The 17,978-nt window shown below is 49.5% G+C and overlaps 1 pseudogene; it reads left to right on the top strand.

Annotated features, from left to right (window-relative positions):
• The window catches only part of LOC135554601 (pyruvate dehydrogenase phosphatase regulatory subunit, mitochondrial-like), a 45,483-nt pseudogene that overhangs the window by 23,572 nt on the left and 3,933 nt on the right, over positions 1–17,978 (top strand).

Raw genomic sequence — 17,978 nt, 5'->3', positions numbered from 1 at the left:
GGTAGCAGGACAGTGTGTGTGTAGGATACCTAATGTTTGTGGGCTGGGTGGCAGGACAGTGTGTGTGTAGGATACCTAATGTTTGTGGGCTGGGTGGCAGGACAGTGTGTGAGTAGGATACCTAATGTTTGTGGGCTGTGTAGCAGGACAGTGTGTGTGTGTAGGATACCTAATGTTTGTGGGCTGGGTAGCAGGACAGTGTGTGAGTAGGATACCTAATGTTTGTGGGATGGGTAGCAGGACAGTGTGTGAGTAGGATACCTAATGTTTGTGGGCTGTGTAGCAGGACAGTGTGTGTGTAGGATACCTAATGTTTGTGGGCTGGGTGGCAGGACAGTGTGTGAGTAGGATACCTAATGTTTGTGGGCTGGGTGGCAGGACAGTGTGTGTGTAGGATACCTAATGTTTGTGGGCTGGGTAGCAGGACAGTGTGTGAGTAGGATACCTAATGTTTATGGGCTGGGTGGCAGGACAGTGTGTGCGTAGGATACCTAATGTTTGTGGGTTGGGTAGCAGGACAGTGTGTGCGTAGGATACCTAATGTTTATGGGCTGGGTGGCAGGACAGTGTGTGCGTAGGATACCTAATGTTTGTGGGTTGGGTAGCAGGACAGTGTGTGAGTAGGACGCCTAATCTTTGTGGGCTGGGTAGCAGGACAGTGTGTGTGTAGGATACCTAATGTTTGTGTGTTGGGTAGCAGGACAGTGTGTGTGTAGGATACCTAATGTTTGTGGGCTGGGTAGCAGGACAGTGTGTGAGTAGGATACCTAATGTTTGTGGGCTGGGTAGCAGGACAGTGTGTGTAGGATACCTAATGTTTGTGGGCTGGGTAGCAGGACAGTGTGTGTGTAGGATACCTAATGTTTGTGGGCTGGGTAGCAGGACAGTGTGTGTGTGTGTAGGATACCTAATGTTTGTGGGCTGGGTAGCAGGACAGTGTGTGTGTAGGATACCATGTTTGTGGGCTGGGTAGCAGGACAGTGTGTGTGTAGGATACCTAATGTTTGTGGGCTGGGTAGCAGGACAGTGTGTGTGTAGGATACCTAATGTTTGTGGGCTGGGTAGCAGGACAGTGTGTGTGTGTAGGATACCTAATGTTTGTGGGCTGGGTGGCAGGACAGTGTGTGAGTAGGATACCTAATGTTTGTGGGCTGGGTAGCAGGACAGTGTGTGTGTAGGATACCTAATGTTTGTGGGCTGGGTAGCAGGACAGTGTGTGTGTGTAGGATACCTAATGTTTATGGGCTGGGTGGCAGGACAGTGTGTGCGTAGGATACCTAATGTTTGTGGGTTGGGTAGCAGGACAGTGTGTGTGTAGGATACCTAATCTTTGTGGGATGGGTAGCAGGACAGTGTGTGTGTAGGATACCTAATCTTTGTGGGCTGGGTAGCAGGACAGTGTGTGTGTAGGATACCTAATCTTTGTGGGATGGGTAGCAGGACAGTGTGTGTGTAGGATACCTAATCTTTGTGGGATGGGTAGCAGGACAGTGTGTGTGTGTAGGATACCTAATCTTTGTGGGCTGGGTAGCAGGACAGTGTGTGTGTAGGATACCTAATCTTTGTGGGATGGGTAGCAGGACAGTGTGTGTGTAGGATACCTAATGTTTGTGGGCTGGGTAGCAGGACAGTGTGTGCGTAGGATACCTAAGGTTTGTGGGCTTCGTATCGTGACCACACTAATCTCGTTCACGTAGTATCGTGACCACACTCATCTGGTTCACATCGTTTCGTGACCACACTCATCTGGTTCACATCGTATCGTAACAACACTAATCTGGTTCACATCGTAACAACACTAATCTGGTTCACATCGTATCGTAACCACACTAATCTGGTTCACATCGTATCGTAACAACACTAATCTGGTTCATATCGTAACAACACTAATCTGGTTCACATCGTATCGTAACCACACTAATCTGGTTCACATCGTATCGTAACAACACTAATCTGGTTCATATCGTAACGACACTAATCTGGTTCACATCGTAACCACACTAATCTGGTTCACATCGTTTCGTAACCACACTAATCTGGTTCACATCGTATCGTGACCACACTAATCTGGTTCACGTAGTATCGCGACCACACTAATCTGGTTCACATCGTATCGCGACCACACTAATCTGGTTCACGTAGTATCGTGGCAACACTAATCTGGTTCACGTCGTATCGTGACCACACTAATCTGGTTCACGTCGTATCGTGACAGCCCTAATCTGGTTCATGTAGGAGTAGAGTAATGTTTGATGATTGACTTATCACTCCACTGTCCTGTCTGTCAGGGTTAGAGGTTAGGACTGTCCTGTCTGTCAGGGTTAGAGGTTAGGACTGTCCTGTCTGTCAGGGTTAGAGGTTAGGACTGTCCTGTCTGTCAGGGTTGTGACCTGTCTGTCAGGGTTAGAGGTTACGACTGTCCTGTCTGTCAGGGTTAGAGGTTACGACTGTCCTGTCTGTCAGGGTTAGAGGTTACGACTGTCCTGTCTGTCAGGGTTAGAGGTTACGACTGTCCTGTCTGTCAGGGTTAGAGGTTACGACTGTCCTGTCTGTCAGGGTTAGAGGTTACGACTGTCCTGTCTGTCAGGGTTAGAGGTTAGGACTGTCCTGTCTGTCAGGGTTAGAGGTTACGACTGTCCTGTCTGTCAGGGTTAGAGGTTACGACTGCCCTGTCTGTCAGGGTTAGAGGTTACGACTGTCCTGTCTGTCAGGGTTAGAGGTTACGACTGTCCTGTCTGTCAGGGTTAGAGGTTACGCCTGTCCTGTCTGTCAGGGTTAGAGGTTACCCTGCCCTGTCTGTCAGGGTTAGAGGTTACGACTGTCCTGTCTGTCAGGGTTAGAGGTTAGAGGTTACGACTGTCCTGTCTGTCAGGGTTAGAGGTTAGAGGTCACGGTTCAGGGTTAAAGCAGTGTGTTCTGTCGTCAGGTACCTGGCAGAGTGGATGACGTATGGTTACCCCACGGCTAACGTCTGGCCTCTGGACATCAAACGCTTCGGCAACCTTCAGAGCAGCCGAACCTTCCTCCGACACAGGGTCATGGAGGTCATGCGTGAGTCCTGACCAGAGCAAACACAATCACACTCCCTCTCTCTATCTGCCTGACTGTCCCTCTCTCTCTGTCTCTGCCTGACTGTCCCTCTCTCTCTGTGTCTCTGCCTGACTGTCCCTCTCTCTCTGTGTCTGCCTGACTGTCCCTCTCTCTGTGTCTGCCTGACTGACTCTCTCTCTCTGTGTCTGCCTGACTGTCCCTCTCTCTCTGTGTCTGCCTGACTGTCCCCCTCTCTCTGTGTCTGCCTGACTGACTCTCTCTCTCTCTGTCTGCCTGACTGTCCCCCTCTCTCTGTGTCTGCCTGACTGACTCTCTCTCTCTGTGTCTGCCTGACTGTCCCTCTCTCTGTGTCTGCCTGACTGTCCCCCTCTCTCTGTGTCTGCCTGACTGACTCTCTCTCTCTCTGTCTGCCTGACTGTCCCCCTCTCTCTGTGTCTGCCTGACTGTCCCTCTCTCTCTGTGTCTGCCTGACTGTCCCTCTCTCTCTGTGTCTGCCTGACTGTCCCCCTCTCTCTGTGTCTGCCTGACTGTGCCCCCTCTCTCTCTCTCTCTCTCTCTCTCTGTGTCTGACTGTCTGTCCCTCTCTCTCTCTCTCTCTCTCTGTGTCTGCCTGACTGTCCCTCTCTCTCTGTGTCTGCCTGACTGTCCCTCTCTCTCTGTGTCTGCCTGACTGTCCCTCTCTCTCTGTGTCTGCCTGACTGACTCTCTCTCTCTGTGTCTGCCTGACTGACTCTCTCTCTCTGTGTCTGCCTGACTGTCCCTCTCTCTCTGTGTCTCTGCCTGACTGACTCTCTCTCTCTCTCTATCTGCCTGACTGTCCCTCTCTCTCTGTCTCTGCCTGACTGTCCCTCTCTCTCTGTGTCTGCCTGACTGTCCCTCTCTCTCTGTGTCTGCCTGACTGTCCCTCTCTCTCTCTCTCTGTCTGCCTGACTGTCCCTCTCTCTCTGTGTCTGCCTGACTGTCCCTCTCTCTCTGTGTCTGCCTGACTGTCCCTCTCTCTCTGTGTCTCTGCCTGACTGACTCTCTCTCTATCTGCCTGACTGTCCCTCTCTCTCTGTCTCTGCCTGACTGTCCCTCTCTCTCTGTGTCTGCCTGACTGTCCCTCTCTCTCTCTCTCTCTGTCTGCCTGACTGTCCCTCTCTCTCTGTGTCTGACTGACTGTCCCTCTCTCTCTCTGTGTCTGACTGACTGTCCCTCTCTCTCTCTGTCTGCCTGACTGTCCCTCTCTCTCTGTGTCTGCCTGACTGTCCCTCTCTCTCTGTGTCTGCCTGACTGTCCCTCTCTCTCTGTGTCTGCCTGACTGTCCCTCTCTCTCTGTGTCTGCCTGTCTGTCCTGCTCTCTCTCTGTGTCTGCCTGTCTGTCCTGCTCTCTCTCTGTGTCTGCCTGACTGTCCCCCTCTCTCTGTGTCCGACTGTCTGTCCTGCTCTCTCTCTCTCGGTTTCTGACGGTCTGTCTCTCACCAGCCCTGCTGTATAACCTAAAGGTTCCTCGTTGGGACTTCCAGACGGGCCGGCAGCTGAGGACTTCTCCCCTGTACGACCGTCTGGACACACAGGGAGCCAGATGGATGGAGAAACACGGCTTTGAGAGGGCCAAGTACTTCATCCCTGCAGGGAAGGGTGAGGCAGACCACACACACCCCACACCACACACCACACACCACACACACACCTCACATCACACCACACCACCCCACACACCACACAAACACCCCACCCCACACACCACAATTTCCCAATGTTTCTGTCTATCAGAGCTAAACCATGTTCCTCTGTTCCCAGACCTGCTGTCTCTTAGCTCTGTGTCTATCTGTTAGTTAATCTTGAAACTCCTCATCCCGGATCCGGGATTGTGACTAAGCCTCAGGCTCATTAGCATAACGCAACGTTAACGATTTCTGAAAATCGCAAATAAAATTAAAATAATGCGTTTGCTCTCAAGCTTAGCCTTTTCTTAACACTGTCATCTCAGATTTTCAAAATATGCTTTTGAACCATAGAAATTGACTAATTTGTGTAAGAGTATGCAAAGCTAGCATAGCATTTTGTGTAGCATGTAGCACGCAACATTTTCACAAAAGCCAGATAACCAAATAAATAAAATCATTTACCTTTGAAGAGCTTCTGATGTTTTCAATGAGGAGACTCCCAGCCACATACCAGATGCGCAGTGTTTCCTGAAAGCGTCTGTGTGTAGGAGAAATCGTTCCGTTTTCTACATTGCGCCTGGCTACCGAAACGAACCGAAAATGCAGTCACCTACAACGTGAAACTTTTTCCGGATTAACTACATAATATCGGCCGAAACATGGCAAACGTTGTTTGGAATCAATCCTCAAGGTGTTTTTTCACATATCTCTTCATTGACATGCAGTTCGTGGAAGCTTGCTTCTCTCTCTGTGCCCCATGGAAAAATACTGGCAGGTGACTTTTGCGCACCAATTTCGGCGCAGGACACCGGGCGGACACGTGGTAAATGTGGTCTCTTATGGTCAATCTTCCAACGATCTGCCTACAAATACGTCACAATGCTGCAGACACCTTGGGGAAACGACAGAAAGGGCAGGCTCATTCCTCTTGCGTTCACAGCCATATAAGGAGATCATGAAAGACAGAGCCTCAAAAATCCTTGTCATTTCCTGGATGCCAAGTCATCTTGGTTTTGCCTGAAGCTCACGTTAAAGGGCACGCACAGAGAAGATATTTGTATTTCTGGACACGTCAGAGTGTTTTCTTTCGAACAGTAGCAATTATATGCATAGTCGAGCATCTTTTTGTGACAAAATATCTTGTTTAAAACGGGAACGTTTTTCTTCCAAAAATGAAATAGCGCCACCACTTTGTATCTAAGACAATTGTGTAGTCTGGAGCGATTTTCTAGGTTAGCTAGCCAGCTATTGTCGTTCTTTTAACGTAACGTTACATAATCAACACTGCTAGCTAGCCAGCTAGCCCCCGAATAGCAGCACTGTAGAAACTATTACACTCTTGAACGACTTGATTAGTGTAGTGTCAACAACGTAGCCACTGCCAGCTAGCCTACTCCAGCAGTACTGTATCATTTCAATCATTTTAGTCAATAAGATTCTTGCTACGTAAGCTTAACGTTCTGAACATTCGATAAGTGTAGTCCACTTGTCATTCCAATCTCCTTTGCATTAGCGTAGCCTCTTCTGTAGCCTGTCAACTATGTGTCTATCTATCCCTGTTCTCTCCTCTCTGCACAGACCATACAAACGCTCCACACCGCGTGGCCGCGGCCACCTAATCTGGTGGTCCCAGCGCACGACCCACGTGAAGTTCCAGGTCTCCGGTAGCCTCTGGAACTGCCGATCTGCGGCCAACAAGGCAGAGTTCATCTCAGCCTATGCCTCCCTCCAGTCCCTCGACTTCTTGGCACTGACGGAAACATGGATCACCACAGACAACACTGCTACTCCTACTGCTCTCTCTTCGTCCGCCCACGTGTTCTCGCACACCCCGAGAGCTTCTGGTCAGCGGGGTGGTGGCACCGGGATCCTCATCTCTCCCAAGTGGTCATTCTCTCTTTCTCCCCTTACCCATCTGTCTATCGCCTCCTTTGAATTCCATGCTGTCACAGTTACCAGCCCTTTCAAGCTTAACATCCTTATCATTTATCGCCCTCCAGGTTCCCTCGGAGAGTTCATCAATGAGCTTGATGCCTTGATAAGCTCCTTTCCTGAGGACGGCTCACCTCTCACAGTCCTGGGCGACTTTAACCTCCCCACATCTACCTTTGACTCATTCCTCTCTGCCTCCTTCTTTCCACTCCTCTCCTCTTTTGACCTCACCCTCTCACCTTCCCCCCCTACTCACAAGGCAGGCAATACGCTCGACCTCATCTTTACTAGATGCTGTTCTTCCACTAACCTCATTGCAACTCCCCTCCAAGTCTCTGACCACTACCTTGTATCCTTTTCCTCTCTCGCTTTCATCCAACACTTCCCACACTGCCCCTACTCGGATGGTATCGCGCCGTCCCAACCTTCGCTCTCTCTCCCCCGCTACTCTCTCCTCTTCCATCCTATCATCTCTTCCCTCTGCTCATACCTTCTCCAACCTATCTCCTGATTCTGCCTCCTCAACCCTCCTCTCTTCCCTTTCTGCATCCTTTGACTCTCTATGTCCCCTATCCTCCAGGCCGGCTCGGTCCTCCCCTCCCGCTCCGTGGCTCGGCGACTCACTGCGAGCTCACAGAACAGTGCTCCGGGCAGCCGGCGGAAATGGAGGAAAACTCGCCTCCCTGCGGACCTGGCATCCTTTCCTCCCTCCTCTCTACATTTTCCTCCTCTGTCTCTGCTGCTAAAGCCACTTTCTTCCACTCTAAATTCCAAGCATCTGCCTCTAACCCTAGGAAGCTCTTTGCCACCTTCTCCTCCCTCCTGAATCCTCCTCCCCCTCCCCCCCTCCTCCCTCTCTGCAGATGACTTCGTCAACCATTTTGAAAAGAAGGTCGACGACATCCGATCCTCGTTTGCTAAGTCAAACGACACCGCTGGTTCTGCTCACACTGCCCTACCCTGTGCTCTGACCTCTTTCTCCCCTCTCTCTCCAGATGAAATCTCGCTTCTTGTGACGGCCGGCCGCCCAACAACCTGCCCGCTTGACCCTATCCCCTCCTCTCTTCTCCAGACCATTTCCGGAGACCTTCTCCCTTACCTCACCTCGCTCATCAACTCATCCCTGACCGCTGGCTACGTCCCTTCCGTCTTCAAGAGAGCGAGAGTTGCACCCCTTCTGAAAAAACCTACACTCGATCCCTCCGATGTCAACAACTACAGACCAGTATCCCTTCTTTCTTTTCTCTCCAAAACTCTTGAACGTGCCGTCCTTGGCCAGCTCTCCCGCTATCTCTCTCAGAATGACCTTCTTGATCCAAATCAGTCAGGTTTCAAGACTAGTCATTCAACTGAGACTGCTCTTCTCTGTATCACGGAGGCGCTCCGCACTGCTAAAGCTAACTCTCTCTCCTCTGCTCTCATCCTTCTAGACCTATCGGCTGCCTTCGACACTGTGAACCATCAGATCCTCCTCTCCACCCTCTCCGAGTTGGGCATCTCCGGCGCGGCCCACGCTTGGATTACGTCCTACCTGACAGGTCGCTCCTACCAGGTGGCGTGGCGAGAATCTGTCTCCTCGCCACGCGCTCTCACCACCGGTGTCCCCCAGGGCTCTGTTCTAGGCCCTCTCCTATTCTCGCTATACACCAAGTCACTTGGCTCTGTCATAACCTCACATGGTCTCTCCTATCATTGCTATGCAGACGACACACAATTAATCTTCTCCTTTCCCCCTTCTGATGACCAGGTGGCGAATCGCATCTCTGCATGTCTGGCAGACATATCAGTGTGGATGACGGATCACCACCTCAAGCTGAACCTCGGCAAGACGGAGCTGCTCTTCCTCCCGGGGAAGGACTGCCCGTTCCATGATCTCGCCATCACGGTTGACAACTCCATTGTTTCCTCCTCCCAGAGCGCTAAGAACCTTGGCGTGATCCTGGACAACACCCTGTCGTTCTCAACTAACATCAAGGCGGTGGCCCGTTCCTGTAGGTTCATGCTCTACAACATCCGCAGAGTACGCCCCTGCCTCACACAGGAAGCGGCGCAGGTCCTAATCCAGGCACTTGTCATCTCCCGTCTGGATTACTGCAACTCGCTGTTGGCTGGGCTCCCTGCCTGTGCCATTAAACCCCTACAACTCATCCAGAACGCCGCAGCCCGTCTGGTGTTCAACCTTCCCAAGTTCTCTCACGTCACCCCGCTCCTCCGCTCTCTCCACTGGCTTCCAGTTGAAGCTCGCATCCGCTACAAGACCATGGTGCTTGCCTACGGAGCTGTGAGGGGAACGGCACCGCAGTACCTCCAGGCTCTGATCAGGCCCTACACCCAAACAAGGGCACTGCGTTCATCCACCTCTGGCCTGCTCGCCTCCCTACCACTGAGGAAGTACAGTTCCCGCTCAGCCCAGTCAAAACTGTTCGCTGCTCTGGCCCCCAATGGTGGAACAAACTCCCTCACGACGCCAGGACAGCGGAGTCAATCACCACCTTCCGGAGACACCTGAAACCCCACCTCTTCAAGGACTACCTAGGATAGGATAAGTAATCCTTCTCACCCCCCTTAATGATTTAGATGCACTATTGTAAAGTGGCTGTTCCACTGGATGTCAGTAGGTGAATTCACCAATTTGTAAGTCGCTCTGGATAAGAGCGTCTGCTAAATGACTTAAATGTAAATGTAAATGTATAAGTGTAAGAGGTTAACCAGTTGTATCATCTGTTCCCAGACCTGCTGTCTCTTAGCTCTGTGTCTGTCTGTTAGTTAACCAGTTCTATCATCTGTTCTCAGACCTGTGTCTGTCTGTTAGTTAACCAGTTCTATCATCTGTTCCCAGACCTGCTGTCTCTTAGCTCTGTGTCTGTCTGTTAGTTAACCAGTTCTATCATCTGTTCCCAGACCTGCTGTCTCTTAGCTCTGTGTCTGTCTGTTAGTTAACCAGTTCTATCATCTGTTCCCAGACCTGCTGTCTCTTAGCTCTGTGTCTGTCTGTTAGTTAAGCAGTTCTATCATCTGTTCCCAGACCTGCTGTCTCTTAGCTCTGTGTTAGTTAACCAGTTGTATCATCTGTTCCCAGACCTGCTGTCTCTTAGCTCTGTGTCTGTCTGTTAGTTAACCAGTTCTATCATCTGTTGCCAGACCTGCTGTCCCTGGATGCCAGTAAGACGTTCTATAAGCCTGACTGGTTTGACATCGTGGGGGCGGAGGTGAAATGCTGCAAGGAGGCCGTCTGTGTCATCGACATGTCCTCCTTCACCAAGTTTGAGCTCACTGTGAGTGACCCCTGGAAAGGAGAGGGAGAGGAGGGGAAGTGAGGTATCAACTTCCTCCTATGATGGAAGCTGTAGGTGGTTGACCCCTGGAAAGGAGAGGGAGAGGAGGGAAGTGAGGTATCAACTTCCTCCTATGATGGAAGCTGTAGGTGGTTGACCCCTGGAAAGGAGAGGGAGAGGAGGGGAAGTGAGGTATCAACTTCCTCCTATGATGGAAGCTGTAGGTGGTTGACCCCTGGAAAGGAGAGGGAGAGGAGGGGAAGTGAGGTATCAACTTCCTCCTATGATGGAAGCTGTAGGTGGCTGACCCCTGGAAAGGAGAGGAGGGGAAGTGAGGTATCAACTTCCTCCTATGATGGAAGCTGTAGGTGGCTGACCCCTGGAAAAGAGAGGGGAGGGAGAGGAGGGGAAGTGAGGTATCGACTTCCTCCTATGATGGAAGCTGTAGGTGGCTGACCCCTGGAAAGGAGAGGGGGAGGAGAGGAAGTGAGGTATCAACTTCCTCCTATGATGGAAGCTGTAGGTGGCTGACCCCTGGAAAGGAGAGGGAGAGGAGGGGAAGTGAGGTATCAACTTCCTCCTATGATGGAAGCTGTAGGTGGTTGACCCCTGGAAAGGAGAGGGGAGGGAGAGGAGGGGAAGTGAGGTTTCAACTTCCTCCTATGATGGAAGCTGTAGGTGGCTGACCCCTGGAAAGGAGAGGGGAGGGAGAGGAGGGGAAGTGAGGTATCAACTTCCTCCTATGATGGAAGCTGTAGGTGGTTGACCCCTGGAAAGGAGAGGGGAGGGAGAGGAGGGGAAGTGAGGTATCAACTTCCTCCTATGATGGAAACTGTAGGTGGCTGACCCCTGGATAGGAGAGGGAGAGGAGGGGAAGTGAGGTATCAACTTCCTCCTATGATGGAAGCTGTAGGTGGTTGACCCCTGGAAAGGAGAGGGAGAGGAGGGGAAGTGAGGTATCAACTTCCTCCTATGATGGAAGCTGTAGGTGGCTGACCCCTGGAAAGGAGAGGAGAGGAGGGGAAGTGAGGTATCAACTTCCTCCTATGATGGAAGCTGTAGGTGGCTGACCCCTGGAAAGGAGAGGGAGAGGAGGGGAAGTGAGGTATCAACTTCCTCCTATGATGGAAGCTGTAGGTGGCTGACCCCTGGAAAGGAGAGGGAGGGAGAGGAGGGGAAGTGAGGTATCAACTTCCTCCTATGATGGAAGCTGTAGGTGGTTGACCCCTGGAAAGGAGAGGGAGGGAGAGGAGGGGAAGTGAGGTATCAACTTCCTCCTATGATGGAAGCTGTAGGTGGCTGACCCCTGGAAAGGAGAGGGAGAGGAGGGGAAGTGAGGTATCAACTTCCTCCTATGATGGAAGCTGTAGGTGGTTGACCCCTGGAAAGGAGAGGGGAGGGAGAGGAAGTGAGGTATCAACTTCCTCCTATGATGGAAGCTGTAGGTGGCTGACCCCTGGAAAGGAGAGGGAGAGGAGGGGAAGTGAGGTATCAACTTCCTCCTATGATGGAAGCTGTAGGTGGTTGACCCCTGGAAAGGAGAGGGGAGGGAGAGGAAGTGAGGTATCAACTTCCTCCTATGATGGAAGCTGTAGGTGGCTGACCCCTGGAAAGGAGAGGGGAGGGAGAGGAGGGGAAGTGAGGTATCAACTTCCTCCTATGATGGAAGCTGTAGGTGGTTGACCCCTGGAAAGGAAAGGAGAGGGAGAGGAGGGGAAGTGAGGTATCAACTTCCTCCTATGATGGAAGCTGTAGGTGGCTGACCCCTGGAAAGGAGAGGGGAGGGAGAGGAGGGGAAGTGAGGTATCAACTTCCTCCTATGATGGAAGCTGTAGGTGGTTGACCCCTGGAAAGGAGAGGGAGAGGAGGGGAAGTGAGGTATCAACTTCCTCCTATGATGGAAGCTGTAGGTGGTTGACCCCTGGAAAGGAGAGGGAGAGGAGGGGAAGTGAGGTATCAACTTCCTCCTATGATGGAAGCTGTAGGTGGCTGACCCCTGGAAAGGAGAGGGAGGGAGAGGAGGGGAAGTGAGGGATCAACTTCCTCCTATGATGGAAGCTGTAGGTGGCTGACCCCTGGACCCACAGAATGAAACAGAAAAAGGAATGTTATCTCTATGGTTCAACCACCCTCAGTCTCAGCTATAATGTGAATTACATTATCTCTATGGCTGGACCACCCTCGGTCTCAGCTATAATGTGAATTACATTATCTCTATGGCTGGACCACCCTCGGTCTCAGCTATAATGTGAATTACATTATCTCTATGGCTGGACCACCCTCGGTCTCAGCTATAATGTGAATTACATTATCTCTATGGCTGGACCACCCTAGGTCACAGCTATAATGTGGATTACATTATCTCTATGGCTGGACCACCATCGGTCTCAGCTATAATGTGAATTACATTATCTCTATGGCTGGACCACCATCGGTCTCAGCTATAATGTGGATTACATTATCTCTATGGCTGGACCACCCTCGGTCTCAGCTATAATGTGAATTACATTATCTCTATGGCTGGACCACCATCGGTCTCAGCTATAATGTGAATTACATTATCTATAACTAGACCACCCTAGGTCCTAGCTATAATGTGAATTACATTATCTCTATGGTTAGACCACCCTCGGTCACAGCTATAATGTGAATGACATTATCTCCATGGTTAGACCACCCTCGGTCAGAGCTATAATGTGAATTACATTGTCTCCATGGTTAGACCACCCTCGGTCAGCGCTATAATGTGAATTACATTATCTCCATGGTTAGACCACCCTCGGTCAGAGCTATAATGTGAATGACATTATCTCTATGGCTGGACCACCCTCGGTCAGAGCTGTAATGTGAATGACATTATCTCTATGGCTGGACCACCCTCGGTCAGAGCTATAATGTGAATGACATTATCTCTATGGTTAGACCACCCTCGGTCAGAGCTATAATGTGAATGACATTATCTCCATGGTTAGACCACCCTCGGTCACAGCTATAATGTGAATGACATTATCTCCATGGTTGGACCACCCTAGGTCACAGCTATAATGTGAATTACATTATCTCTATGGCTGGACCACCCTAGGTCACAGCTATAATGTGAATGACATTATCTCCATGGTTAGTCCACCCTCGGTCACAGCTATAATGTGAATGACATTATCTCCATGGTTAGACCACCCTCGGTCACAGCTATAATGTGAATGACATTATCTCTATGGCTGGACCACCCTCGGTCAGAGCTATAATGTGAATGACATTATCTCTATGGCTGGACCACCCTAGGTCACAGCTATAATGTGAATGACATTATCTCCATGGTTAGTCCACCCTCGGTCACAGCTATAATGTGAATGACATTATCTCCATGGTTAGACCACCCTCGGTCACTACTTTTCTTTCTGTGCCAGTCTACAGATGACCAGGCGTTGGCGTTGCTGCAGCACCTGTGTGCCAATGACCTCGACGTGCCAGTGGGTCACATCGTTCATACGGGCATGCTGAACGAGAGGGGCGGATATGAGAACGACTGCAGCGTGGTCAGAGTCAAGAAGAACAGGTGAGAGCTTAGCCATTAAGAAGAACCACTGCAGCGTGGTCAGAGTCAAGAAGAAAAGGTGAGAGCTTAGCCATTAAGAAGAACAGGTGAGAGTTTAGCCATTAAGAAGAACAGGTGAGAGTTTAGCCATTAAGAAGAACAGGTGAGAGTTTAGCCATTAAGTCTCTCTCTCTCTCTCTCCCTTTCTTGCTCTCTCTCTCTCCCTTTCTCTCTCTGTCTCTGTAGCTTCTTCATCATCTCTCCTACAGATCAGCAGGTCCACTGCTGGTCGTGGTTGAAGAAGCACATGCCCGACGACCCACAGCTCCACCTAGAGGACGTCAGCTGGAAGTACACTGGTGAGAACTATCGCTGCAGAACCTCGATCTTCCCCTCAGTTCCCCACAATGCATTTCTGTTCTGAATCCTTTCCCCCGGCCCCCCGTCTACAGCGCTGAATCTTATTGGTCCGCGGGCGATGGACGTCCTAGGAGAACTATCGTATGTCTCCATGACTCCCGAACACTTCCCGTCCCTCTTCTGTAAGGTGAGGAACCTGTTTTCGCCCGGTCATGTTATGTTTATCGTGAAGTGGCTCATCACAAGTCCGAAGGTTGTGTGTGGCGTTGTCCTGACCTTTGGTGTGTGTCAACAGGAAATGAGTGTGGGCTACGCCAATGGGATCCGAGTAATGAGTATGACCCATACAGGAGAGCCGGGCTTCATGCTTTACATACCTATAGAGGTGAGATATACACTATACTATATACTACTGGTTATATACTACTGGTTATATACTACTGGTTATACACTACTGGTTATATACTACTGGTTATATACTACTAGACTACTATACACTACTGGTTATATACTACTGTACACTACTGGTTATATACTATACAGGAGAGCCGGGCTTCATGCTTTACATACCTATAGAGGTGAGATATACACTATACTATATACTACTGGTTATATACTACTGGTTATATACTACTATACACTACTGGTTATGTACTACTATATACTACTGGTTATATACTACTGGTTATATACTACTATACACTACTGGTTATATACTACTGGTTATATACTACTGGTTATATACTACTATACACTACTGGTTATGTACTACTATATACTACTGGTTATATACTACTGGTTATATACTACTATACACTACTGGTTATATACTACTGGTTATATACTACTATACACTACTGGTTATATACTACTGGTTATATACTACTGGTTATATACTACTGGTTATATACTACTGGTTATATACTACTATACACTACTGGTTATATACTACTATACACTACTGGTTATATACTACTATATACTACTAGTTATATACTACTCTATACTACTGGTTATATACTACTGAGAGGTTATATACTACTAGTTATATACTACTAGTCTACTCTACACTACTGGTTATATACTGCTGGTTATATACTAGTCTACTCTACACTACTGGTTATATACTACTGGTTATATACTAATAGTCTACTATATAATACTGGTTATATACTACTAGTCCATATACACTACTGGTTATATACTACTAGTCTACTCTACACTACTGGTTATATACTGCTGGTTATATACTAGTCTACTCTACACTACTGGTTATATACTACTGGTTATATACTAATAGTCTACTATATAATACTGGTTATATACTAGTCTACTCTACACTACTGGTTATATACTAGTCTACTCTACACTACTGGTTATATACTACTGGTTTTATACTAGTCTACTCTACACTACTGGTTATATACTACGAGTTACAATACTGGTTATATACTACTAGTTATATACTAGTCTACTCTACACTACTGGTTATATACTACTGGTTATATACTACGAGTTACAATACTGGTTATATACTACTGGTTATATACTAGTCTACACTACTGGTTATATACTACTAGTCCATATATACTACTAGTTATATACTACTAGTCTATTTATACTACTGGTTATATACTACTAGTCTATATATACTACTAGTTATATACTACTAGTCTATATATACTACTAGTTATATACGAATGGTTATATACTACTAGTCTACTCTACACGACTGGTTATATACTACTGGTTATATACTACTAGTCTACTCTACACTACTGGTTATATACTACTAGTTATATACTACTAGTCTATATATACTACTGGTTATATACTACTAGTCTATATATACTACTAGTTATATACTACTAGTCTATATATACTACTAGTTATATACTAATGTTTATATACTACTAGTCTACTCTACACGACTGGTTATATACTACTGGTTATATACTACTAGTCTACTCTACACTACTGGTTATATACTACTAGTCTATATGTACTACTAGTTATATACTACTAGTCTATATATACTGCTGGTTATATACTGCTGGTTATATACTACTGGTTATATACTACTAGTCCATATATACTACTAGTTATATACTACTAGTCTATATATACTACTGGTTATATACTACTAGTCTATATATACTACTAGTTATATACTACTAGTCTATATATACTACTGGTTATATACTGCTGGTTATATACTACTGGTTTGTGTCTGAACACAATCACATGCTGCATGTGCTTCATCAGTAAAATAACATGTGTTTGATGGGACATTTTGTTATCACACAGTGTTATTGATACCTCCTCTCTCCCTCTCCCCTCTCTCTCCCCTCTCTCCCCTTCTCTCTCTACCCTCTCCCCTTCTCTCCCTCTCCCCTCTCTCCCCTCTCTCCCCTCTCTCTCTCTCCCTCTCCCTCTCTCCCCCTCGTCTCCTCCAGTATGCGCTCCATGTCTACAATGAGGTGATGTCAGTGGGCCAGAAGTATGGGATCCGTAACGCTGGGTACTACGCCCTGCGTTCTCTCCGAATAGAGAAGTTCTTTGCCTTCTGGGGCCAGGACCTGGATCCTTTCACCACTCCCCTGGAGTGTGGACGGGAGTTCAGGGTCAAGTTTGACACGGTACGACCCACGGACCCCAGCATTTAGTTTGGTCTGAACAGGTCCTTAGTCCTTACTGTGTTACTGATGAGGTCTGTTGATGTTTGGTCTTATCCCCTCCTCTCTCTATCCCCCATCCTAATCTCTCTGTCCCCTCCTCCTCCTCTCTCTGTCCCCTCCTCCTCCTCTCTCTGTACCCCATCCTCCTCTCTCTGTACCCCATCCCCCTCTCTCTGTCCCCTCCTCCTCCTCTCTCTGTACCCCATCCTCCTCTCTCTGTCTCCTCCTCCTCCTCCTCTCTCTATCCCCTCCTCCTCCTCTCTCTGTCTCCTCCTCCTGTCTCTGTCTCCTCCTCCTCTCTCTGTCCGCTCCTCCTCCTCCTCCTCCTCTCTCTATCCCCTCCTCCTCCTCCTCTCTCTGTCCCCTCCTCCTCCTCTCTCTATCCCCTCCTCCTCCTCTCTCTGTCGTCTCCTCCTCCTCTCTCTGTCTCCTCCTCCTCCTCTCTCTATCCCCTCCTCCTCCTCCTCTCTCTGTCTCCTCCTCCTCTCTCTGTCCCCTCCTCCTCCTCTCTCTGTCTCCTCCTCCTCTCTCTGTCTCCTCCTCCTCTCTCTGTCTCCTCCTCCACTCTCTGTCCCCTCCTCCACTCTCTGTCCCCTCCTCCTCTCTCTGTCTCCTCCTCCTCCTCTCTCTATCCCCTCCTCCTCCTCCTCTCTCTGTCCCCTCCTCCTCTCTCTGTCCCCTCCTCCTCCTCTCTCTGTCTCCTCCTCCTCTCTCTGTCTCCTCCTCCACTCTCTGTCCCCTCCTCCTCTCTCTGTCTCCCTCCTCCTCCTCTCTCTCTCTATCCCCTCCTCCTCCTCCTCTCTCTGTCTCCTCCTCCTCTCTCTGTCCCCTCCTCCTCCTCTCTCTGTCTCCTCCTCCTCTCTCTGTCTCCTCCTCCACTCTCTGTCCCCTCCTCCACTCTCTGTCCCCTCCTCCTCTCTCTGTCTCCTCCTCCTCTCTCTGTCCCCTCCTCCTCCTCTCTCTGTCTCCTCCTCCTCCTCTCTGTCCCCTCCTCCTCTCTGTCCCCTCCTCCTCCTCTCTCTGTCCCCTCCTCCTCCTCCTCTCTCTGTCCCCTCCTCCTCCTCCTCTCTCTGTCTCCTCCACTCTCTGTCCCCTCCTCCTCTCTCTGTCTCCTCCTCCTCCTCTCTCTCTCTATCCCCTCCTCCTCCTCCTCTCTCTGTCTCCTCCTCCTCTCTCTGTCCCCTCCTCCTCCTCTCTCTGTCTCCTCCTCCTCTCTCTGTCTCCTCCTCCACTCTCTGTCCCCTCCTCCTCTCTCTGTCTCCTCCTCCTCTCTCTGTCCCCTCCTCCTCCTCTCTCTGTCCCCTCCTCCTCCTCTCTCTGTCTCCTCCTCCTCCTCTCTGTCCCCTCCTCCTCTCTGTCCCCTCCTCCTCCTCCTCTCTCTGTCCCCTCCTCCTCCTCCTCTCTCTGTCTCCTCCTCTCTCTATCCCCTCCTCCTCCTCCTCTCTCTGTCTCCTCCTCTCTCTGTCCCCTCCTCCTCCTCTCTCTGTCTCCTCCTCCT

This window comes from Oncorhynchus masou, chromosome 2, assembly GCF_036934945.1.
Source record: "Oncorhynchus masou masou isolate Uvic2021 chromosome 2, UVic_Omas_1.1, whole genome shotgun sequence".
Lineage (NCBI taxonomy): Eukaryota > Metazoa > Chordata > Actinopteri > Salmoniformes > Salmonidae > Oncorhynchus > Oncorhynchus masou.
The sequence above is the reverse complement of the archived record's forward strand: the minus strand, read 5'-3'. Positions and strand labels throughout refer to the sequence as shown.